At 41.2% G+C, this 25904-nt stretch overlaps 1 protein-coding gene and 1 long non-coding RNA gene across 6 annotated transcripts in view; one reads left to right on the plus strand and one right to left on the minus strand.

The window, feature by feature from the left end:
- MEIS1 (Meis homeobox 1) overlaps positions 1–25904 on the minus strand; it is a 106941-nt gene that overhangs the window by 23685 nt on the left and 57352 nt on the right. The window lies entirely within an intron of this gene.
- LOC134416798 (uncharacterized) lies at positions 3262–15415 on the plus strand. Its single transcript, XR_010027398.1, has 3 exons — positions 3262–3566; positions 13549–13664; positions 14462–15415. It is a non-coding gene; the product is annotated as an uncharacterized LOC134416798 (long non-coding RNA).

The following is a 25904-nucleotide window of genomic DNA, read 5'->3' on the forward strand; positions in this document are numbered from 1 at the left end:
AGCCCCTAACCTGGATGCCCAGGTCTCAGTACATATCTAATTCAGACCTGGACTGCTGCAAGGTGCTTAGTAGCATTTCAATAAAGGTAATTTGATGTAACTGGTTAGTCCTATCCCAACACTATTTAGCAGCTGATAGTCACAAAGTATTTACTGTTACACATTCATCCATTTTTTCCCCCCAAAATTCCCTTATTCTCTGGATATATTCTTCAGTGTAATATTACATGAAACTGAAACTTTGCAAAGCTTAAGAATTTAAAACCTCATAAAATCCCACAATCTTATTGGTATTATAGCTATTTGGCAGATTTTACATATTTTTTTAAGCAGCATAGTCTGACTTCTCATGGCTATGTTACATGCAAGTATCACTTCACATTACCACAGAGGAATTTTTCTTGGAATTTCAGCAACTTCTCTTAACTCAATATATCAATTTCAAAGCCCACCACCATGGCCATCAGCCCCAAAAGAGACTTTTTATCTTTTTTCACTCAAAAATGTTGAGGAATTTTCAATTATTTTAAAAGTACTGTTCTCTTGGCAGGAAGCTCACAGATGACATGCACACCTGTAGATCATCCCTTGTATTTTCTGTGTGTCCATGAAACAGCTCCAGAATTGTAAAGTAAAAAACAGAGGGAAAGAAGTGTCTTTTTTTAATGGGCAATTTGCATTTTACACATGCAAAAATGCAGCATGTATTTTACCATCTGCCTTCTACACACATTCATCCACAACAGTCATACTCATGTCCATCTATCTGAACACAACATTTTTCTTCCCTTCAATGAAAAAACTCCAAACCCTACAGAGATGATTTGTAACATTTTCTTTACAGCTTACTTCTCATTTCATTACTTTGCTATCAAGCGAGGACAGAATTATTCTTTTTTTTTTTCTTATTTTGCTTTGCCACCTTACATGTGATCTAATTTTAAGTAATTGAACAAACTGTGTCTAATTTCATGCAGCAAGCAATAATTACTATACAGCCTCTAGCTATTGGAATTGAGAAGTCTGTCTCCATTAAGCAATTTTCAATTGTTCTGGACATTTTTTTTTTTAATAGACAAGACTGGATAAAATTAGCCATCAAAATAATATTGTCACTATAAAAATAATTACTTTAAAAGTCCCAAACTACAAATTCCTCAAATTGTGGTATGTCTAAGGTCATCTGATTTTTTTTGCATACCCTTGTACAGCACAAACTTTTAATTTCATGATAAATCCGTAATTGCCATAATCACATGACAGCCTGGGATTTCACACAGCTAATCCCTCTTAGCTAAAGGGTCACAATGCAGCAGGCTTTTTAACTATGATTCGGTGTGGTTTAAAGTAATCTTAAACACTCAGCAACATTATTATATAAGCTTTCATACGAGCTGCTCCTTTGTAGACTAAAAATAAAATAAAATAATAGAAATGACTTGACAAAGAATCAGCATGCCACAGGCTAGGTTGCTATAAAAACATTCAAAGCCTTGTTGCATTCCCACCCACAGGGCTTGGAAGGCCTGTGCTACAGGCAAAGGCAGACATCACATTGCAACAGAGACAGAGGGAAACCCTGAGAACTGCCATTTTATGAAGGAATAGGAAATTCAATCAAAACTGTTGCTGTTGGTCTTTACCCCACTCACACAAGAATGACTACTGTCTTCTGAAAACTTTCTAATAATGGCTGTTTGAAGGAATATAGACAAATGCACATAGATATGGATATATATCTATTGTGTGTATAGATAATATTATATTTGCATGAATATGTATAAAATATATCTTAGTCAAATGGTTAAGTTTAAGGTAGTCATGTGAAGAGGATGAAGTTGGATTTGGTCCTTATGGGTCCTGTCCAACTTGAGATATTCCATAATTTTACTAAATATATAAGGAAGAATTACTAAAACCACTGCAGTGACTCCAGCTGACAAGTCCACCTATTACTCTGGATCACTTTGGGATATCAAGGCAAACTGTTCAATAAACAGTGACTTGAGACCTTTACTTTGTTGTGTACATTAGCTCCTACCATTATCTCTTAAAAGCTTAATTATTTGCAAACAATTGATCAAGATGGGAATTGGAGAAAAGAGACACTGGACCACCGGGAGAGCTGCAATGCATTAGGAGAGCAAACAGAATTACCTTTAGGTCTTATAATAAGAATTAACGATTGGGACCGTATGCAGGGCAGCATGAGAAGCTGTAACGCTCATGCTGGACTGTTTTCCATTTGATCTGCATTAACACCTCCAGTGAAAGCCATAAAACAGTGATTACAGAGGGGAAGGCTGACCCTCCTTCCCAGAACCAGCCCAGCTTGTATACTGGAAGACTGCAGACAGGCTTTCTTGCCAAGGCCAGAGGAAAAGGGTAAGTCCAAGGGGAAAAAGAAGTAGAAAGCAGGCAGGTTAAAAAAAAACAAACAAACAAAACAAAACAAAAAAAAGAACCAAAAAACCCAAACAAACCAAAACCAAAAAAGGGCATTTAAAGAAATAAGGCTGACAACAGATAAGGGCTCTGAATTTGGCTGTGATATTTTCTGATCAAGCCTGCTGCTGCTACAGAGCTACAGAGCAGCATCCACTGTATGATAAGAGACCTTGTGCTTTTCCCTTTCCATAAATCTAGCACTGAAATGTGGATTGTTTGGCACCATTAATGTGTTTTTGAGGCTCTGTGGTATTACTTTTAATAATGACTTAGTACAGAAAGTGATTGCTTAATAACACCATCAAAGTCTGCATGCAAATGAAAATTATCCCTGGGGGATTTGCCCAGGGTAATATGAACAGTTAAGGAACATTTGAAAAGGTAAAAATAACTATGCAAAATATGAGTCAGAGCAGTCATTTTAGCAGTAACAAAGAAATCAAAGTGACAGAGAGAAAAATTTAACTTTCCATCATATTTTCTCATCACTGTTTTATGAATGGTATTAAGCGAGCAGTACCTTAGTAAAAGCCCATTTTTTAATGCAGCTTGAAAGCATTTTTAGCAAAAGAAACAATAAGATTTTGTTTTTAATCACCTTTGACTACAGATGGTGGGTAAAGTCTCCATTAGGTACAGATGGAAAGTATCCAAGGTTGTCTCTTAATGTTACACCTTGTCCAAACGTACTCCTCAAATTTTCTACCCCAGGCACCAAATGCAGGATGCCAGGACAGCGACAGACTTTATCTTATCTGTGCCGGCATCGACAGCACTCCCTCCCCTCCTCCTCTGCGACAGCAGGGCATCATAATGGTGCCGGGAAAATGGGAAAATAATCCTGCCCTTCTCACCCCTCAGATTACTAATTCCTCACGGCACCGAACCGGCTCAGCACCACGGCTGCCAAGCAGCTCTGCTAGAGCAGCGAGGCAGCAGCAATCCTGAGAGAAAGGCGGCATGTCCTGCTAGGAGGAGCCTGTGGCCGCCATCCAGCGCTGCCCTGATCGCGGCAGAGCCGTGGCTTGGCCGAGCCGTGCCGGGAGAGCCATTTCGGAGCCCTTTCATCCCCTTCTCCAGCCCTCTGCCTCCTCCGGAGCCCAGTGCACTGCACCAAGGTGAGCGACCTTGAGCTAAACTCTGGGAGGTGATGAAGAGAAATCACCCCCTTAAAATTTATGCCCCAGGAGTGTTTATTAACTGTTTTCTAACATTCAAAATAAAAAAAAAAAAAAAAAAATCCCAACACTCTGATTTTCTTGTTTCTGAAGAGAAACCCAGCCTAACTCAGTATCCAGAATAAAGCCCAAGGATCAGCCCTCCAGTGACAAACTGTACATTGACTTTATGCTGAACTCTAAATTCTTGCTTTACTTAAACTTGTCCAGGGTTAGCTAAGGTGGCAGCACAGCCATTCGGGTCTCTCCCCTTCCCCAACCTCCTTTTTTTTTGCATTTGAACTGTTTACATTAATGATCAAGTTGATCTACGAGAAATTACTATTTTTTTTAATATCCATAATGCTTTCCTATTGTCTCTCAGCTTTATGAATTAGTTTTACTGTTGCAGTGAATGCTTTTTTTGTCTCCTGACTGCACATTATCAAAGGGACACTTTGTGCCTTCCATTTGCATTACAAAAGCAGTGCATGGTGTAGTCTAAGAACAGAGCCTGAATTTATAGCAGTCGAGTCCTAGATCCTCACACATTCTGGCCTCCTAAAGAATAATGGGGGTTTCTGCACTCAAAATGTAGCCAAAAAATGGTTGGATCACTATCCATAAAGTCATAAGATTGCAACCTCCTTTCTTCACCGACCACCGGCATGTTGAGAGGGAGCGATAAAGAGAACGCGTGGAGCCCCCTTGCCTATTTTGCAGGCTGCCTGAATAGGTTTATAGACCATCCCTGTGACCTGCTTTATATTCAGGCAAGGCTGTAAAAAGTTGCCAAGTTGAGGTGACCTGGTAGGGAGGGGGGAGAAGAAAAAAATTCAACTCGGAAGCTGCAAACTCGATCCTGTTTATCCCGTGGGATTGGCTTGCACATTGGAGGAAATACTAAAACACTGAGAAGGAAGTTGTTTTATTAGAAATGCATCTCTGAGGCTGGGAGGAAAAAAAGCCTGTGCAAAGTTTGCACAGTCTTTTCCTTGGCTGAGAGTAGTGAGTCAGCCTGATAATGCTACTGAACTGTGAGCTGGCTTCAGCATTTCAAGCTCCTCGTTGCTTTTTCAGCACAGCAAGAAAACACAGTCCGTATGACACGGTCATGCTGCAGACAAAGCCTGCTTTTTCCTCCTTCAAAAGAAAATATTTCCTCAACTTATTGTAATAGTTTAATATCCCTGCGGTAAGGCCTTTCTCGTAACATTACTTTTAATAAATCCTGGTGCTGCCAGAGTTACTGAACTGCAAACTAAGTACACAAAATCAACAGATGAGCTTGGTCTTCTAAAGTCAAAAATGCATCAAAATATGCAGTGTGACTAGATGCTGCATTGCTTTGACTCGCCTGCACCCCTACAGCAAGGCCAATAAGCTGCTGCTTCAGGCTTTAGCATCAGCCCATCCCTATGAGATGGGCTCTGAGACACTGCCTATTGCTGCCCCTACAAAAGGGTTTGCAGGCTGCTTTGGAAACCTTGCCAAAAAATAAAAGGTGAGGAAAGGAGACAGACCCTGACTCTCCTAAGGCAAGTGCAGGGTGTAAAAGAGAGAGCCAATACCCCAGAAATTTCAAAATCTGAATGTGTGTTCACAGCTAACCTGATTAAACAGCGGTTGGGGTGGTTTGCAGGCAGAGGAGGGGAGGAGACATTTACTTTGTAGGGGTTTACAAGGAGGGAAAAGAGGTACTGGCAACAGCGACCCTTTTTAATGAAGAAGTTATGCTGGGGGAAAAAAAAAGCTTCTCCTTTTTTCCCATTTGCCCTTTTGTAAATAATTTTCTTGCAAGAGTTGTCTGTGAACAAGTTTTGGCACTCACTAACATAAATATCCTTTCCAAGGCTGGTGGAGAGACATGGTATGGCTTAGGATGCGCTGCCAATACTTCTCTGGTGGCCCCATCAAATTACTCATAATGTGAGCACTCATTAAGGAAAAAAAGTTCAGATCATCCCTTGCACAGGATATTACAGAAGTCAGAAAATGGAAAAACCTTTTAACTCATCTAATCCATCTCCTGGCTGCTACAATATTATTCCTTCCATACCATATATTATTACCCACTGCCTTTTCCAGTTGCGCTTTAGCTAGTCCAAGCAATGGTGCTTCTGCTATTTCCTTTTGGAGACACTCTGATAGACCCCAGTGTTTGGAGTTTACTCTGGCTCCTACTGGTTTTCAGTTCAAGTTGAGCCTATGCAGACACTCCCACACCATACCGGGGTAATTGAGTGGAGCTTTTCCCATGTTAAACATTCCTTTGGTGCCTGTATGTATGTGCACACAGAAACACTCACATACACACACACATACAGCTTGCACATACACATTAACTTTGCTTGATACATTTAAGAAGGAATTTTTTACTCTAGGACCAAGACTATTTTTGCTAAAGTGACCTGGGTGATGCCCTTTTGCATCCTCTGCCATTTTTCTTTATTATTGTTATTTACTGTTTTTCTTTCAGAGATGAAAACTAACCAAAGACAGGGAAATTAAAAAAAAAAAATTGCATCCAAAAGATTAGCGAAATTCTCCTCGAAATGCAGCACACAGCCAAAACTATGAAACACTACAGCCAAGCAACACCAAAGGAACTGAGGAAATGCATCATCTGACTGCAACTGCCTTAGAGCTAAAATTCACAGCCTTGAAACCCAGCTTTTCAGTTAAGCCAACATCTTTATCAGACAGCTGTGAAAAGGCAGAAAGGCAAACCCCAGCCTTCCCTAGGTGAGCAGCTTTTGGGAAGGAAGAAAAAATATCACTGGCACGCCAAAGGAAATCCCGACTACCTGATAACTCTGTAAAAACACTGCTGTTGTTTTTAGAGCCAGCCTAAGACAGATTAGCCCAGGTAAATATCTCCTAACCAGAAGGCTTTTCCCAGCAATAAGTCAGTGTCCTTATCTACCTCAAATGACTTTCTAAACAGGTGGGCTCGGAAATAACTCTACAATCTCTGGGAAACGCCAATGCCAGCAGTTGTAATCCCATAGAGTTAAGCTGAAAGCTTTTATTTCTGCTTTTTCCTCTTTTTCCCAGGCTGTCCTCCATATATCTGGAGCTCCCTCTGTAAGTGAGGGATAAAAACCACTGCCCTATGCCTCCATCCCCTACTCTACACACCTGTGTGATCAGGTTTATGGAGGGTTGCTGTATTCAGCCAGATCCCTAATATAAACCTAGAGGATTTTGGATGGAGCAGGAGCTTTAAGCAGGTTTCCCAAGGTGGCAGCACCCTTAAGGACCAGCCACCAAGCAAACTGCCTCCTGCCAGGAGCTTGAACTCCTTTTTTCATGAAGGGGCCAAGCCATCATACAAAGAGAGTTCAAGGCAACCAACACATCAAGGTGCCAATGGTTCAGAACCAAGATGAGGAGGGTTACATTCTATTTTACATTTTCTATTTGAAAACAAAACAAACAAAAAATAAAACTACCACTGAGGAAGGAAATGAAAAGATAAAGCTGCTATTTTGCAATGCTGCTTTGTTGGCATGGAAAGTCCTTGAACAGATGCCCTGTCCACCATTAAATATTCACAACATATCCTTGTAAAAGAATAAAGACCACTCAGCTTATAAGCAAAACCACAATGTGTTCTTCATGAAAAAAAAAAAAAAAAAAAAAAAGAGAAAGATGCATTTAAAGATCTGGCAGGAAAAAAAAAAAAAAAAAAAAAGAAAGAAGGAGGGAAAAGAAAAAAAAAAAACAAGCCAGGAAAACACTGCTGTTCTCTGAAGAAGCAGAGACTCTTGGAAGTAGTGCACATTCTCTGGCGTTAATTTTCCCACTTAAATTACAGTGATGCTGTAGCCTCATCTCATTAGAGATCATTGTCCCCAGTAGACAGTTGTGTTTATGGGGGATTCTTGCTGTTCCACACCTGCTGCTCAGGTTGCTACGTGATAAAGCCTGCATACAAACAGCAGTCTTGAGGTTGCTGGACTGCAACTGATGAGCCCAGGCTAATTCAGGGGTGATTATGTAGTTTACTGGACCACTAAACCTCTTTAAGCTTGTAATTACTGCCTATTTGAGTAAAGAACATTGAAAAGCAATTCACTGCATCATGCCTGCCACAGCTGGAAGCAGGCTGCCAGCAGTCTGCAGGGACATTAAAATCTACAGGGACTGGGATTCGAGCACAGCTCCCAGGCACTGACGGCAGCACAGCCAAGTGCATTCACATTCCAGCTCACCTTTTCTGACCAGGCGTGCTATTAAAGGTGCAATGAAAACTATAGAAAAGCAATAAAGATGACAAATAACGGGACGTAATTGAAAGAACTGCATTTTAATGACTCTCCCCCTCTTCCCTCTTCCCTTATGCTGGCTAAAAAAAATTAAGCCTTTTTGTCATGACAAGAGAAGGGAAAAAAAAGGCCTTTTGCAAAAAGAGAAATGCAGTGCATACATGTGTTTCTGTTTTGATGCTGGGGGTTTCCCTCCTGTTTCAAAGCTCTAGAAAGAGTAAGTTTACTTGTAAAGTGAATACACAGTAAGTCTTTTTACATATTTGGCAGAAATTATAATGCAGAGGCATCATCTTAATTGCTGAATCTTCATAAAATCCCCTCACTAAGCCTTCATGAAACTCTCCAAGAGTATCCCAGCCCTAAATCACCACTCTGAAAAAGAACTCCACTCCAGGACGCATCACAGCAGTCCTTACCATCAAGACAAGACTGTGGGTTTCTTTTAATAATAAATAAATATCTCTCTGATTCTATTTGCGTTTTGAGTTCTGACCCACACTAACCCTGCTTTTCAAGTTTGCCCCTGCAGCTCTCAATGAGCAGGAAGCTATTAAAAAGGGCGCCTTGGTTTTTTGCATAATTAGCAGTTTTGGGAACAGAATCTGGGGAAAGAAGAGCAGATCAAATGGGACCTATGACACAGGCAGAAAGGTTAGTAATAGGTATTTTTACAAGTGAGTAAACAAAAGTCTGGAGAGGATTGCTCCAGCAGAGCCAGAGAACAGCACTGGCAAAACCAGAGGGACACTGGCAATGGTTGGCACTGCTTGGCATCACTGGGAGCTCCAAGCAGCTCCAGGCAGTGCCTGTCCATGGGGCTCTGGCTGAAGAGCCAGGTCCTGGGGCTCTCCCATCCTCCAGCCTCTCCACAGCTATCCCTGCTATTAGACTGCCATGTGTGAGGTCCAGCAATGGGCTAACGAGCTGCCCGATTAACTAACTGCATGAAATGGGCTTTAAAGCCTCCTAGGACGTTTGGAGATGCAGAATTCATCAGTGTCATTTCCCTGCCCTGCTAATAACTGCCACAGCTGCCTGGGAGAATGGGGTGTGGGAAAAGGCAAAAATAAACAAGCAAAATAAAAAAAAAAACAAACCATTGCTATTGATACAATTAACCTTGGACTGAAGTAAATTTGAGAGATGGGGTCTCTTTCTCTCCTCATCTAATAAATTGCCTTGTTTTACAAAACATTGACATGCCATCTGTAGTACTAATCTCACATGTATCTAGAAAGGGAAAGGGAGAAAAATCCCCATGCATACATGAGCAGGTACTGTGAACAAACATCAGCTTTTAAAGGAGAATGTAAAAGCTTTCAGGAAGTTTATTCTTAAAAACCATGTAAATTCCCAGTCACAACAATCCTCCAGCTAACCCCATCCAAGCTCCAAAGAGCCACAGGCTTGTGTGTTTCCAGCTATCACTCTTATTAATATTCATTAGGCAGGGCTACTTGCATTTTCATAAGCTGCGAAGGTGGCAAAAGAAACAATCAGAATTCTTTAACACACAGGCATTATCAATTCAACATCTGCCAAAGAAGAGTGCATACAGATCTGAGGTTGAAATTCAAATGCAATTTACCTGGGCTAGAGCTGGGCTTCACTTTCCAGCACTCGACCAGCTATTTCAGCTGTTCTCATTTTATCCATCCCAGCTTTTACCTCCCCATAAGTTCACTCTCCGTTATTTTTACCTTGAAAATAAGAGCCCCTCATAAATTCTCCCTTCATTCCTTAGGTCTAATGAGTTCTTTTCTGCTAAAATAACCCAAGTTCAGTGCAATTGCATGCATGAACAATACAGACAAGTTTTAACTCAGTAAACTTGACTAAGCAATTCTGCTTTCTGGCTAGAGAATTCATTTATCTACACCCATTTATTGTGTGAAATCCCTTTGACTGGCTTCAGGGTACAGGCCTGTACAGAAATCCACTTTCTGACCAGCCTGGCCTTAAAATTTAACTCTGAGAGATGAATGGAGAAGTCTCCAAATAAAAACAATTACTCTAATTAATCATGTACCCAACTCAGCAAAGAAACATGTCTGCTAATGCGACCAATTTCAGAATAAAGCAGATACATGTTCCAAGGATGATATTTCTATGTACAAGAACGTGCACGAAAAAAAAGTGTGATTTAGATCTGGTGAGAGTTGGGAAAAGGCACATGTATTTGCCCACATATTCACTATGCATTGATTCTCATCCTTTTAAAAATGTCATTAAAAAGGCTTGGCTCTTCCCTCTTAGAAAACTTCTTGGACCAAGAGGACTCCCTCATAAAAAATAATCTTTTCCCCCAAATTCAAGGCAGGTCTCTACCAATTTCACTTGGATTTCAAAAGCCTCCAAAGACCTAACCGTATCCTCCCTCAGAGAGGGTTGGTGGAACCAAGCTTTGCATTTCAGTGGAAATATTCATGGTGTGAGGCATTTCCCAGGGGCTGGTATTGGCCAGCACTTGGGGATGAGCCCTGAAAGGGCAAAACTGTCTCCACTGCCTAACTTTAGAGCTGGCACTTAGCTGCTAAGTGAACATAGCCAAAGCCTGGTCTGCCTAAAGGATATGTCCTCAGCTTTGTGAAGTGAGACCCTCGGTGGGCATCTTCTATGGGATGATGAATGGATGAGGCCAGGACAGGGGTTTTTGGAAGGGGCTTTTCAAAAGCCCAAACAGAGTCAGCTGTAAGCAGCCAGTGCCCACCCCATCCCTGGCCTGAGCATCCCTTTCTTGCCTGTTCTCTTTCAAGATCTGAGCACATCAAGCACCACACGCATGCAGACGCCTTCACAGAAACTACCATAAAAGAGACAATCCACATATTTGGAAGCAAAAGTACCGAGACTGCATGTTGCTTTCAGCACATTTCTGATGTGATGGCCATTAACAATTCACAAGAACAGCAACAAGATATAATAAATCTTTTCAATTCAAGCTCAAAAATCCCCCTCTGCTTTCCCCCCCTTTCTGAACAAAACTCATTTATTTTAGAAAGATCTAAATGAAAGTAGTTAAAGACCAAAAAAATGTCACCACTAACAAGTTACAAAGTAAGAAAGAGCAACCAGGCACATTTGATCTTGTTCTATACAGGAACCTTTCTAAGATGACTGCTCCAATTAAAAAAAAAGTTGAATTTATTATTTTGATGATAGGAGATTATGAACTTTACTATTATATGCATATATTTTGTTTAATGGCTTACTTTATTTTAATAACAAAGAGAAACTAGATCTTTACAGATGAAAGCTTTATTTCATGGCTTCATTACAACTGGGATTTTTAAAATCTGTGATGTTAACCAAAATGTGATAATGGATGTTCTCAAGGGCCCTATTTTGTAGCATTTTATGCAGAGCCAAACTGTACGCAAGACATTACAAACATGACGTTTAGCCCTATTTTAAGAAAGTAGAACTAACTCCAGTGTCAGAGGCCCCTGTAATTGTTTTCCATCTGCTTCTCATGCCTCTGAACTTGTGCAGCAAGGTCTGGCTGTAGAAATGCTGTGACAAAAGCATTCGCTTTCTGAAGATTTTTTTAAATTATATTGAAAGGCACCTTTTGTAGGATTTTGGCTGGAAGGGTACAGAGTGGTTGCAACTAACTACTTTATCTACAGCACCCTTGCCTTGAAAGGCCTGTTGACATCCAGAGGAAGAGAGACACAGAAAACATTCTAGAAAAAAACCAAACCAACAACTAATTCTGCTACCATTTTTATGTCATTTACTTCTTAACATAGAGATAATCAGAAACACCTCATCAAACTTGATCATGCTCTCAATGCTTCTGGAGAACTTCTCATCTATTCCGCTGTCTTTTATTCTCACGTTAGTAGATTGAAAACAGTTTCTTCAGACGATGGCGGCACTCATGCGTATGCAGCATCAAGGATGCTCCTCTTTAATCTTTTTTACACGTCTCCATAAATCTTTATGCACACAGAGGTGTGCGTACACGTATGAGGGTTGATGCTGTTTTGCGAACCATGCCCTCCACGCCCAAAAGTAGGCACCCACTGTTTTTGGGAAGGCAGCCCAAGATGGCAGCTCATGATTAATGGCTGTATCATCCCTGGCTCGGTAGTGTCGAGGCCCCAGGTCTAATCTGCCAAACATCCCCTTCATCTGCAGCCGATCAGCAGATGCAAGCACATAGGCCCTGTCAGCTTGACATATCATTCCTACGACAATGTCAACGAGTATTAATGTTCAATTATCTGTCCTAGAAATAACCCTCGCCTTTACGCATTGTGTAACTGGGCGCGTGGCACTGCGGTAATGCGAACGACAAGGGCAGAGATGCCCGCGCTCACCCGCTCACTGTGAGCTGGCTTCCCAACATCGTGATGACATTGCCTTGCGGTAGCGCGCGGACGCCTTCCCCCTCCTTCCTCTCCCTGGTTGTGGTTTGCTGGTTTGTTTCATTTTATGGAAGGCACATTGCAAAGACCCCAAAGACCCTTCTCCTCCTCTTTGCGTGTTGCATCCTGCCCTTCAGCATGCCAAGACACACTTAGAAAAAGTGTGTTTTGATTTCACAGCCATGCAGAACCATGAGGACTTTTCTTGTTTACTTTCATGGAGGGCCAGAAGCTGCCCATCACCTGCCAGCCGCTCCTCATGTCCCCTGCTTGTGTATATATATATCTCATTTACCATCAAAAACAAATATCAACACTGTCTTCTTCCAGGGCTACATCAAGATCAATTCAACCCTCAACTGCAGGGCTGGAGCAATTTAGCCAAATGAAACATTACAGGTTCCTTTTGTTAAAGCAATTTTAAAGTAAGATCCCCAAAGGAGAGAGGATTTGAAGAATAAACTTGAGTTTATTCCTGGAATCTTTTCTTTCTATATTTTTGTTACTACTGCTCAAATATTAATACTATTGATCACGCTAAATTCAAATAGAACTCTAGAAACAAAACACTTACCAAATACTTTTTCTTTCAAATCAGAATTAGGGTCAAATTGCCAGTTGTTTGAATAGTCTGTGACAGAGTTTGCATAATTTCTCTTTTTGTTGTTGTTACTATGGCACAGCTTCCTTGAACTAACATTCAAAGGTTATCAGCTCTAAGTTATGCTTGCTAAGTCTTCTTATACAACTCACAATCAGAGGGAGGGAGTGGGAGGAAGCAGTGTGATAACCAGTGCCAGCTTTGAGATAAAGCCCTCCACCTAATCTCTGTTTATTTAGACAACCATCTAACCGCAGCACCGGGCATAAAAACAAACCAGGTGTATGGTAAGGGAATTTCTCCTCCCTTACCGTGATTGCATTATATTTTTTGGGTAAAGGAAAGCAGAGCCTCTTTCTTTTTTAAAGATTACTTTGAAAATTTAAATTAGCACAAAGTTTGAGGTTTTAATGTTTGGATTTGCTTGGCTGGATGTGCTTTTTTTGCTTTATTTTGTAGGAAGGGGAGGTAAAGGTAACAAAGCACATTCTGAGTTTTATTCCATGCTTTTTTATTTTGTGAGGTTTTAGAGAAAAAGATTTTACCATATCATATTCACAAAAAAACGATGAAAATTAGGTTCCCACTTTGAATTATTTTCCACCGGAGGGGATTCAGGATGTTTGGAGTAAATACAAATATCACGGGATCAAACTGTTGTAAACTGAGCAGTCTTTTAAATATATTTCCCTAAGGTGCTGACAGAGAGTTGGGCGCCCAGCACATCTCTGCTGCATCAGTGCTGAAGCTGCTTTTCCAGGACCGAAGCTGCTTTTCCAGCCCAGATGCCAAAATAGAAAGGCTGTTGCAGGTCAGGCTATGAGAAGCAGTAAGGATAACTGAACCTCCCTCCAGCATCTGCAGCAATATTAAACAGTGGTGGGGAGCTTGCATGTTGGCTGATGGCTCTATTTCTCCTGCCATATGAGCCCAAAGTTGTCTCCAACATATTCAAACTCAGTTTTCCCCCTTTTTATCCCCTCTGATAATTCACCTCAGTGTTTACTCAATCATTTTAGGTAGGGGGGAGTGATGAATATTGCTGAGTGCCAGTTTTTTTGGTGCAAGATGAATAACCCCAAGGAGCAACTTACACTGAGTCCCAGGCTCCTGTCAGCCCTATAATTGATGTTGTTTTCACTGTAAGGGGTGGGGACTGGGACACATTAAGGCTCAATAGGGGAAGTAAATGGAGTGAATTGACTCAGCAACTCTGCCTTTTACCACAGCTTCTAATAAGGATAAACTGATTACTGCCAAATGTACTTTAACATCACAGGGAGGGGAGGGAAAATAAATCGATCTGCTCAAAGGAAATAAATGCCATACCAGAAGTTTTTTTAGAAGTGAACTTTTATATGCAGAAGCATAGAAGCACATTTTGGCAGTATGCTGCTGCTTCTTTCCGGGTTGCCATTTGCCACTAAACCAAAAAGGAATTTGCAGGCTTAAAATGCATCCTAAAGATGAACACAGCAAAAAGATCTCTACAAAGCCAACCTAGCATTTTTGTAATCTCACTCTCAAATGACTTGGATAACAAAGAGGAACATGGCAATGCTCACACTGTATTTCAAATGCCGACTTTATGTCTGCATCTTTCTCCAGAAACTGAGAGACCGGATGCTCCACTTCTGCGCCAGGCAGTGGGAAAGGCAAGCAGGCAGCAGCCCAAGTTGCCAGGGGTGACTATGGAGCTGACAAGGCCAGGATCCAGCAAAACCCGCCCTGACCGATGACTTCTGGGTTCCTGCTGACCTTTGATCCCTTCTGGTTTGGTCGGGAACAAAAGAGCCTGTTCACCAGGGCCCCTCACAGGTATATTTAACGAAAGCAGCCATTGCCTATATGCTGATTAATGTGTTTGCCTTACATGTGGCAGGAGGAGGACCACGGCCACCCCATGCTGCTGTGCAGGTAAGCGCCAGCTTACCTAGCTTGTATGTCACACAAAATAAATCGAGGAATCCACCATGAGGCACATAAAAACGACTACAGCAGGCAAAGACAATTTTTGTCACTGATGCAAGAAGTTGCTGAGACTGGTGATGATGCCATGAGCACTATCCCTGTGGACCCAAAAATCTGTGGAGAGTTTCTGTCATTAGAGATTTGATGCTGCTCTGACACCAAGGGCCATCAGCAGCTCAAACATGCTGTTGCAAAGATGCTGTCGGCTACAGCAACCATGGAGGATTCTGTCCAACCCTCAGCAGCCACTTTCATTACCGCATATTGTCACCATAGCAATGAAGCTGAATGCGGGCAAATGACAAGGGTCTGTCATCACTCAGCCCTGGCCTGACAGCCCTCAGCACCAGTCGCTCTCATCCAGCCTCAATACACAAATAGGTCCTCAACAGGCCCAAAAGTAATAATCTGCCCCTCCACAAAGTCATCGTTTCACTGGCACTCTCAGTAGCAGTGTGCAGCCCTTATACCCCCTGAAGATGGTTCTGCTTTATTCCACAGTGAGTTTTCATGCTTTAGGGAAAAGTTGGAAAAGAGAGAGGCAGTGGTACCCAAACATCAAATATCAGAGATAGCCAAGGGAAAAAGAAAAAGGGGGGGGGGGGGATGATCTATTGAACAAATGGAAGTAAAACATGAAAATTAATGTTTGAGAGGAAAACAACAACACTTCCTACGTAGTGGCTTCAGCAAGGAATAGCAGTGGTACTGACAAAGTCTAAAGCTCCTTCCTAATATTAAACATGGCAGTTGTATATAAAATGCATCCGCTGCTCCCTTCACAGAAACAGGTGTTTGGGGTGAAGTCAGGATAACTGGCAAGGTATGCTGGGCTGTCACCGACAGCGAGCACGGCCAACACACTGCTCTGCCTTCACGCCAACACCAAAATCAGGGTCCCAGCTATTTTCACGCTCTTCCTGCCAGAGATGCCACAAAGAGACAATTAACTTGTTCTATTTCCCTGCTGCCTGGGTGGAAGTACAGCAAGAAATGACAGAAATCAGAGATGGCAAGCACTATCTCATCTAGAGCTTGTCTGCTGCTTGGATTAATCATACATCTCTATTTCAGAAGAATTTCTATGTGGCGTCAGTTCTTACTCATCCTGCCCATGCAAACTCATCCCTTCTAATTGCAGCACGTGGGGAAGATGGTGAGAAAGATCCGTCTTGGTGGTTACCTTACTTAGCTCATCTTGACCACGCACTTTTGATCTTACTTTGTGTTTAGTCATACAGAATACCCAATTTAACAGCAGCCTTGTGCTACAGTGCCAGCCCTCTCACCATTTCAAAAGATGCCTTTGAATGATATTTAATTTAGGCTTGCTTACATGCTACATTTGCTAGTGAACACATTGGCTATGTGGCTCTTATTTAACACGATCACTGTCCCCCCCATAGTGTGCAACACGCTCGCCGGTCTGCAGCAGCCCTGGAAAGACAATTCACTGTTCAAACATTTTTCAAACCTGATTTACCGTTCCAGAGAAACAACTCTGCAACTAATCTTCCAGGACAAATGTAATGCCGAAGAGCAACTAAACTGAAACGTATAAATTCCATATATACTTAAAAATATCATTGTCTGTAATTTAATATAACAATATTTCTAGGCCTATAACCTTGCACGCAGAGGCAATTTCCCAAGCATTAATACTTAAATGGGTCATATGCACCACATCTGTCATTCTGTCCTGAAGTCTATGAGGCACAACCAAGACTCTGCAAGCCTATTGATTTTTCTAGCATTTGCTTTAATTTACTTAACCATTGAGAAATCCATCAGTACATAAAGGGCAACTGTCCATTACTGCCTCATTTGCAGACATTCTTTCCCCTCTTTTTTTTTTTTTTTTCTTTTTTTGGTAAATATTTCCCTTTAAATCGCTGTGTGTTTACAGTGCAAAAATGAAATCCGGAAAGCGCTCACACCTGTTTCTGTTCAGTAACTGCTGCACTGAGGTATATGTAATGTGCTTAAAGATAGAATAAATATCTAGACATTATTACATCTGTGTGCAAAGGGTGGTAAATTAGATCCTAATTACATTAACAGGGATTCTGCCTCCCAGCTTAAATTTTACATGAGCACTCTGTAAAAATCCAAAAGCTCTGCTGTGGTTTCTTTACGAGCTGGTGATTACAGCTACTTCCTATGCGGTCACTAAATATTCTGTTTACAAATAAATGAAGAAGCCTTGAGCCAACTTGCCAGGGTAATAATCTGTGTTTTTATTTTTTTTTTCCCCAGCAAACCTTTACCACATACGCATGGCAACAATCAGAAGCCCCGGCTTCATCTAATTACTCTATCACATAATTTCACAAATTGCCTTTTCACTGGGGAGCCAAGTGCAAAACACGCTCACAGTGGGATTTCAGGCAGCAGCTTTCATTTACTACTCATTTCTTGTTAAATTAAACACAAAAACACCAGTTGTGTGAAAGAAGTCAAAAAGAATGCTTGCAAATGAGCCAGACAAGTGTATCTTATATTTATACCATTTGCACAAAATAGCTCATTGGCAAGCTGGATTTTTAACGGCACCATTAACATCTTTAACCCTTTTAAGGCCTGGCATGAGGCTGGTAACTGGATCATTCTGACCAAACTCAGCCCAGCACAACAGGACCAGGCAGTGCATCAGCCTTATCCTTTTGTTCATAACTGGGAAGAGGGGCAGCATGCCCCAACTCTGCCTCCATGTAAACCCTCTAGTTTACCAGGGGTTAGAGGACAAAACTGATTCCATGAATTTCTGGGTATTATACACACCTAATGCAAGGGAGGGAACAATCCCAGAAATAAATCAAGTGGGACTTGTAAGCGCAGTGTCGCTTTCATCCCGGACAGCCCTCCAAGGTGTGGGGTACCAGTGAGACTTAGGGGCACAGAGACCAGGAGGACCAGACCCCTGCTAATTATCTGAGAGTTAACAAGGCAGGATTGCAAGCTGCCACCAAGGAACACAAATTATTTTGAAAATAATTGCATCCAGTGTACCATCGCTGGTGGAAGTGAACCAGAGGTTACACAGCTCTAAAATGACATTTTGTACATCAACAAGTACAAAACTAAAACACGACCATTAGTAATTAAAGCTGCTCCTTTTGTAGCACCAAAGCCAGTAGGTCAGGTACCATTTTACATCAGAAACCAGCCTTGATGGCTGCAGATTTGCCAACAATATCTACACGGGGAGAAAAAAAAACATTAGCAGCAGCTGTCTGTATGCCTCCACATTGAAAATCCTATTCATACAGACAGGTGGAGTAATTTAAAAGCCAATGTGGTGCAATTTTGATGCGAGTAATGCCACTGTTTACTAAAATGCCACCATTACTGCTGTTTATGAAAACATTACTAAAATTGCATTTTATTCATAAGAATCCTAACGTTTGGGTTATTACCAGTTTCAAAATTATTCCAACCCCAACTGCATCTTATGGCCCTCTGGGGTTTACAACCTGCTGCACTGACAGACCCATGCTCAGGTTTCAGCAATGAAATCAAGGGTTTATCCTCTCTGCCTTTCCCACACAAGCACAGTGCCATTCCTGCATCAGCACAAAATCCACAGCAAATAAGCAGAGTTCTGCCAGTGAAACTATTAACTAGCCAGATTGTCTAATAATGGCATTTACCTTTCCAAAAATATCATTAGAAACCCCAAAAGCTCCGTCTGACATGAATAAGGATGGCCTAGGAAGATGAGTTTCACTTCAAAGCTGACTTTAGAGCAATCAACAGAGCAAGGCACCCAAGGCAAAGTCCCATAATTTTCTTTCTGAGTTCAAAAACAGATCCTGGAAAACATCTTTATATCATGAGCTGCCCCTTGGTTTTACTGATGTGACTGAAGTGACCACTTTAGTGTCACTAACATGACTACCTTGCTTTTTGGATCACTGGGACAGAAGATCCATTGTGAGAAAGTTTTGTTGTAGTCAGGTTTTTTTTTTAAGTATTTCCAAATGTTTAATGCTGTACAGGTTGGATTAGAAGGGGCCAACTAGTAGCCAAGAAAAGAATATTCATAATATATCTAAAATCTGAGAAGTATTTTCTGGGCAGAAGTTTCTGCTTCATAAAGCAAAAGATGAAGTGGTAAGGCTCCTAGACCTTGCCTTATTAAAATGATGGCCCGCCACTGAAGTGAAACGAGCACTCCACTAAATACTCTGGGTCTAAATCAGGCAATGATGCAAAAGCGAGGTAAATTAGATAACTACATATTAACTTAAACTCTTTTCTGGCTACTTACCTTCTCTGTACACATATATTTAGCACTGCTGTAGCTTAGAGGGTGAGAAGCAAGAAGTACCATGATGACTCATCAATAAGATAAGATTGGTTGGACTTGATGATCTTAAAGGTCTTTTCCAACCTCAAAAATTCTATGAATACATTTGTTCCATGAATAATGACTCCATGAATATTGAAAATTGGATTTTCAGCTGAGCATTTTGTTGGAAAGGATGGCCTTACCCATGGAAAATTTCAACTTACACCATCAAAAAAAAAAAGGTTTCTTTCCAAAGGAACATTTTTCTCTGGATAATTTTGATGGGCAAACAGCAAACATAAGTACTTAATATTAGGAATTAGAGTCTCTTGAATAAGTGCAACAAGTAAAAGCATGTAAGCTGTAACAGTGCAGACTCTGTGTAGCTGAAGGTAAATGCAGGAAAAAGGAAACAAAACTTGTTTAAAATGGGTAAAAAACCAAGTCACTTCTCATGCCTCTTTGGAATAACAAAAAGACTACAGTCACCACAATATCACTGCTTTGGTTTATCCAGACAAGGGTTAAGTTCACACAAACAGATGTAGGATAGTGTATGCCAAAGCAAGGGAATGCATCTTACACAACTTGATGTACCACTTCCAAATGTGACCCTATTTGAAAGGCAGCTTATCTTACACCACAGATTAACACATCACATCAGATATGCGCCCAACTGGTTTGGTGCCTCATATTTTGGCACTTTACCTGATCTGATTCAGTCATTTGCTACACACTGGCATTCTGTGAAACTGCTTCAAGAGTAAGATTTCCAGTAAAAAAATTAACATTGGTGCTTACACACATAAGCATATCTGAGAATCAACATAGGCTCTTTTGTAGCAACTGTGTTAGAGGACAAGCTAAATAAACAACTAATAATGAACAAGCCCGTTAATTTATCCTCATTTCCTGCTCACCCACTGCTTGCCAAGATACTGTTGCTGCCTTTAATGCACTTCATAGTGCAAACTATTCGCCAAAATATTTCCACGGATACTTCCAGATTTAAAAACTGGTGACCAAACTTCTTCCCTCCCTCTCTGTCCCCCTTCCGAAGGTGATACTTGAGTTTTGTACATCTGCTTTCACTGCAGAAGGACAGTGCATCGTGTAACACATTGCCGTGTCTTGACTGGAGGAGGCTAATTTAAAAAATGAAGCTGCACGCAAAATATCACAGCTGCAAATATAAAAAGAAAGGAGAGGGTGGAGAAAAAAGCAAAGCATCTACTGCTGACTTAAAAATTCTTATTACTGCAAACATTCTTGCTGGTTAACTCATTTCCGAGAATATTTATGCAAACAAAAGGAGTTCTAGTACAACCAGAGCAAGTGTAATTTAGCATCTGAATTAATGTTTATCATGTTTCAACTTTTCAGTATTCCCTTGCTTCTACTCAGATGTGAAATTCTGCTCGTGTCGAAATACTAATGTGTTTCAGCAGCTTCAAAATAATTCAAATTCTTTAATGTGCTAGTGGCTTCCACATTGGCACAATAGTGCCTCCAAGCTAGAAACTGCGGGAAACTGGGGAAAAGGCAGGATAGTCCTTTGGGAACAGACACACACACACACACACTCTCTCTCTCTCTCTCTCTCTAAAATCTTGTTGAGTCTGGTTATTGGCTACCTTCTAATTTCCACCAAAATACTTCCCTGGATCACTGCCATTCCCAAGACCTGTGAGGAGCCCTGATGAGATGCCACATATCCTGTAGTTTAGACATTATGGCTGTCTTCAATAGAAGTGGAGCTAAATCACAGGTGTTAAAAAAACAGATGCTGTAACTACACCACACTTCTGAATGTGAGAAGAGCCTAAGTAAATAATCTGTTTTCCTAACTAACTGACTAAAGCATCCTCTATTTTTCCTTTCTGTTCTAAAACCAAAGTTATGTAGGACAGCCCAGCACTGACAACTTAAATGATCTACAAGACAGTGCATGAGACATGCTCTTTCCAAGAAATCATGAAACTGGAGCAACAGCAGCATTGCCAAGGGTATCACCCAAAATCCAACAGTTTCCTTTTAAAACAGCAAAATTTCCCTCATGCTAGAAAATGGACCAGTTCTTGGAAGCTGGGCAGCAGGTCAGAGCCACAGATTTGATGACAACTGAAGAAAATGCTGGAGGTTTCAACAGTCACTGTCCTCCATAAAACTCTGAAGGGTTAAGAAGTTAATTCAAACACAGCTACCTAAATCCTCTTTGTCCTCCTTTCTGGAGCTCTCAGCTCAATTGGGACAGAGCCTCAGAACAATTACGTTCTCCCACAAAAACATTCTGCATTTTCTGCCATTGAAGAAGACTGCCACAGCACCTCCCTCAGCAGAAGGGAGCTGAGGACCTTCCTTGTGGGTTTCTTACACCAGCCTAAGCTAGACACTTTTGTTGGTTCTCCTGATAGATCTTCCTGCTGCCAGGAGCAGGAAAAGCCCCGGCTCCCACCTTCCCAGTCAAGGGGATGGCGGTGCATGAGTGACTCAAGAGAAGCTAAAAAGCCTGGCTTTTCCCAGGAATTTGGGACAGCTGGCACTGAGAAGTCTTGCAGATGTGGAAGAAAGCTTTTTACAGCTTTGTCCACAATGAAATCAAGTCAAAGAGGAGACTTGCGTATTTGGGATAAAGTGGGAGGACACCCCCGCCCATTCTGAGTCCGATATATGGAAACCTGACCCCTGTTACGCAGATGAGCTCCAGGAGCCCTCCGGCATTTTGCAGAGCAAGTACCAGTTGGTGCAGGATGGAGAGTCACTGCAAGCTGCACTTTTTAGGTGGGAGGAGGGAAGGGCTGTTATTTTGTTTTAATGCTTCCAAATCTCTCAAGAGAAGAACAAAGAAAATTTGGTTTAGCCAAGCATTCTCCCCTTTTCATGTCTTCAGTACCCTAAGTTTTGTACCCATCTGCCCTTTCACTATACTCCTTTCCAAAACCAGGCAAGCATCCCACATGGGAGTAGGGGCAGGCAGCCAAATTAACCCCATGCTTCTCCCAAGGCAAAATCTCATAACTATGGAGGGATGAGAAAAGACATGAAATCGACTTGTTTTGACTTTAAAGACTTTTTGGACTTTATTTTAGCCAGTAAAATATTAATATAAAAAGAAAACTTACAGGATTAAATGGCATAAGTTTTCTATCACAACAACATCCTTAAAGTGATGGGGACTATTTTCCTCCACTAGATTCAAATTATCTACTTCCAGTAAATTCTTTTAAAAAATAACAGCTTTACTAAATAGATTGCATATTGCTTATTTTTAATTTTTTTTTTGTTTCATATCATGGCATCAAGTAATCAATAAAGGTTAAAAATACAGATACATAATAGAAAAAATCCTTTCACTTTAAAGCCAACACCTTTCAGCCATGTCTTTTACTTTCTGCTCAGTCTCTCCTTTCAGTAAGATTTAACCACTTAAGGAAATTGTTTTAAAAGCAGTTAAAAATAATGATTAAATTATGGGATTTACATGAAAGAAATCCTCAGCCCATTCATTTTTTTTTTTAAATCATGGCAATTTGTTTTTTAAAAGGTGTTTGAAGTCCTCGAATCTACCTCTTGGCACCATTAAAAGGGAGTAGTTTATAATCCCCTAATGTGCTTAAATAAAGCCTTCAATAGTTTAAATTGTTATTAAACATCTTTTGGGATTATAATTTTATGGCTTTTTTTTTGCCTGATTAGATGATGAATGTGAAGATCATCAAATGCTCATCATATAACAAACCAATTACACTGTATAATCCCCAAAATGAGGTTTGAATCCCAACATTTTAAATTAAGCTGGATTTAAAGGATGCATAGTATTCGCAATAAGTAAAAACACTTGAAAAGAACGCCCCACAAACTCCCTTCTCCTAGTTTTGAACAAAAAGGTATTTATATCAATTCCAAGTACCAATAATACCATTGCTGGGACAAAAGCCTAGGATGGGCTGAAGCAGAAACTAACTCTGTTGCCACAATTAAATTTACACAGATTTAACTGTAAGCAAGATTATTTTTTAATTCCCCTCCCCCAAGATTTTCGCTTATTTCACTGAGGGATGTACATTACAGTGAGGAGATATGCTTGAAAAATTTGGGAGGAGAGATGACCCCTGAGTGTTAAGTGATCAAGGAAAAAAAATTAAAAAAAAAAAATTTAGAAGTCTAAAAGGCCTGTAAAACATTGCTGGGCTGCAACACACCCTGAATTTATCCTTAGGGTGACTTTCTAAAGCAAAGCACAGAACTGGTTTGCCTCAGTCCCTCATCCAGACCCTGCCATGGCATTTAATGCTCGTCTGATGTCACTCCACAAGACTTTTCTCAATTTTGACTCAACTTTAGCAGTTCCTCACCAAATTATTCTTCTTATTTTATTTTTTCTTTTGTTCTAGACAGTAACTAGCTTCCATCTCAAATTTATAGCAAAATCCTAAAACCAGATTTCATAAACCTCCAAATTCATGAGATGGTGTCATAAACTACCATGAAAAATTTTGACAAGCTCCACAACTACATTTTGCCCAACTAACAGCCCACCTGAGCAGCTCTTCCAACCCAGATGTTTAAGCAAAATTAAATCAGAACATCAAAGAGTTAAAAAAATATCCTGCAAATGTGAGTCTGGTCAGCACTTTAGCAATTGTTTTAGCTGATTGTTTTTATTGTTATTATTCCAAGAGGAGAAAAAAAGGGCAATTTTGATGAATTTATCCCCTGATTTATCCCTTGAGAAGTTTCAGAGCATACTGCCTGCATCTGCAGAGGACAGTGCTTGCCTACCCTTTGGGCATATGTCAACTCAGTTCTGCACATCAGTCAAAATACTGGGGGAGGGGGGGGTGGTGCTGGAGCCTGACACTGAGTGGGAACTCCTGCCCAAACACTTCGGCATCCGGAGAGAAAAAAATTAATTTCCTCCTGAGCATGAAACAAGAACTAGGGGACAAACCTTCGGAAATGAAGTCAGTACACAGAGGAAGACTTAAAGCTCTTGGAGATGGAATAACTGCATAGAAGGAACTAACCCAACCTATCCACTTTTGAAAGGCTATAATTGTCCAATATTTATTTTAGGTCTTTCCAACCAATAATTATTAGTATGACAGACATAGCAATTACTGTCTATTTTATGTAATTCCATGCCACTGATGTGTATTAATATTACAACTGTGAAAAAATCTCCTGCTTTTGAAAAGGAGGACTCCCAACTAACACCTCAGTTAGGAAGCACCAATGGTCAATGGGATGCCGGATTTTGCACTCAACTGCTGCTCATTTCTTCTCTGCGATTTTTCAGATGGCAAAGTGAAGGCAGGTAAAGTGCTAGGGGCAAAAGAGAGGTATCACCAGTCATATCCCCTGCCTAAACAGAACCACCCCTCTGTCTTTCCTCACCTCCCACTTTATGGAGGACCTGGTGTTCACCCTACAGAAGACCAAATCCACTGATAATTAAATGGATAAATAAATAAATAAACAAACTGTATGGGATCTCTGGTTTCCTCAGGATGATCTCCCTCCTGCAGCAAGGACATCAGGTGGGGACACCACCTATACCATTGTGCAGTGTTATAAGAGCAGCCATGAAGCCCAGATGCCCTCAAAAATGAACAGGAGTTTTAATTCCTTCAGTCTCTCCCCCCACTACTCCTCAGCTCTTATCACAGCCATTTTTTGGGCCTGGGTATGTTTTGGTGTTTTTTGCACCTCAAGAAGCCTATGAACATGCTCTGCTGCTCCAGTGCTTGGAAGAGCCTACAATGTTCTTCAGACATGTTTTAATTCAAGGAAACTGTCCAAGATCCTACTTAGGGTGTGTTTCAAGGTCCTGCCTGGAGGTCAGACTGGATAAACCAATTCTGTTTTACTGAACTGATCAGATAAATCTGAATCTACCATGCTGCCCTGTAAAAAAACTGCATGCTTCACATGGCTGGGGATGCACCGGGGATGCACCAGGGATGGTGGATTTTTAAAGCAAGCTTTAGCTCAGTGTTACAAGATAGAAAATGCAGCATTGCACAGGTCCTGGAGGGAATGGTTCTTTCTGTATTTGAGTCTTCCAGAAGCAGAGACCACCTTACAAGCAGATGTCCAGATATTGTCTCCCAGGGGCTGCTAGGAGCCTGGAGCAAGCTCAGTAGGCACTCTCCTCTTTTGAACACTATTACCACACAGGAGAAGAGCGAAAAGCCACTAAAACCCTGCACCTAACACAGGTGAAACAGCGAGGGGGTCTGTTCAATCTGTTCCCTGGTCCTGAGACTAAGCATGAAATTAGCTGCAGGGTCAGGTCAAGCTCATGTAGTTAAATGCTCTACACAGGGCGGCTCCCACCACAAAGGCTTTTTAGAGACATCCTGTAGCCTTCTGCCATATTCCCAGGAAGGCATTTGGAATGCCCAGGCTAAGAGTGCACTGAAGACTGCCCAGTTTGCCAGTATTGACCTTTGTGTTCCTGTGCTCAGATTAAGGTGATGCTTTATTTACTGGCACAAACACAAAAACAGGCCACTTTCAGGAAAAAAATATTTATAGTACTTAATTTGCAATTCCTCACGGGAAACTACAGGAACTGACAAGCAGTTGTTCAGTGTTCCCTGGTGTGCCTTGTCCTGACTGCAGAGCTCCCAGGGCCTCCCCTGAGTCCTGAACCTAAGAGTACCTAACAGGTACATCAGGCTGGTGTGAGCACTGCTGCTGGCACATCACCCATGGACTGCTCTGGGGGTGGATGTCCTTAACCTCACATCTACTTGCAGAGAGATACCAGGTGTCAACTCATCT

The sequence above is a fragment of the Melospiza melodia genome, chromosome 3 (assembly GCF_035770615.1).
Source record: "Melospiza melodia melodia isolate bMelMel2 chromosome 3, bMelMel2.pri, whole genome shotgun sequence".
In the NCBI taxonomy this organism is placed as follows: domain Eukaryota; kingdom Metazoa; phylum Chordata; class Aves; order Passeriformes; family Passerellidae; genus Melospiza; species Melospiza melodia.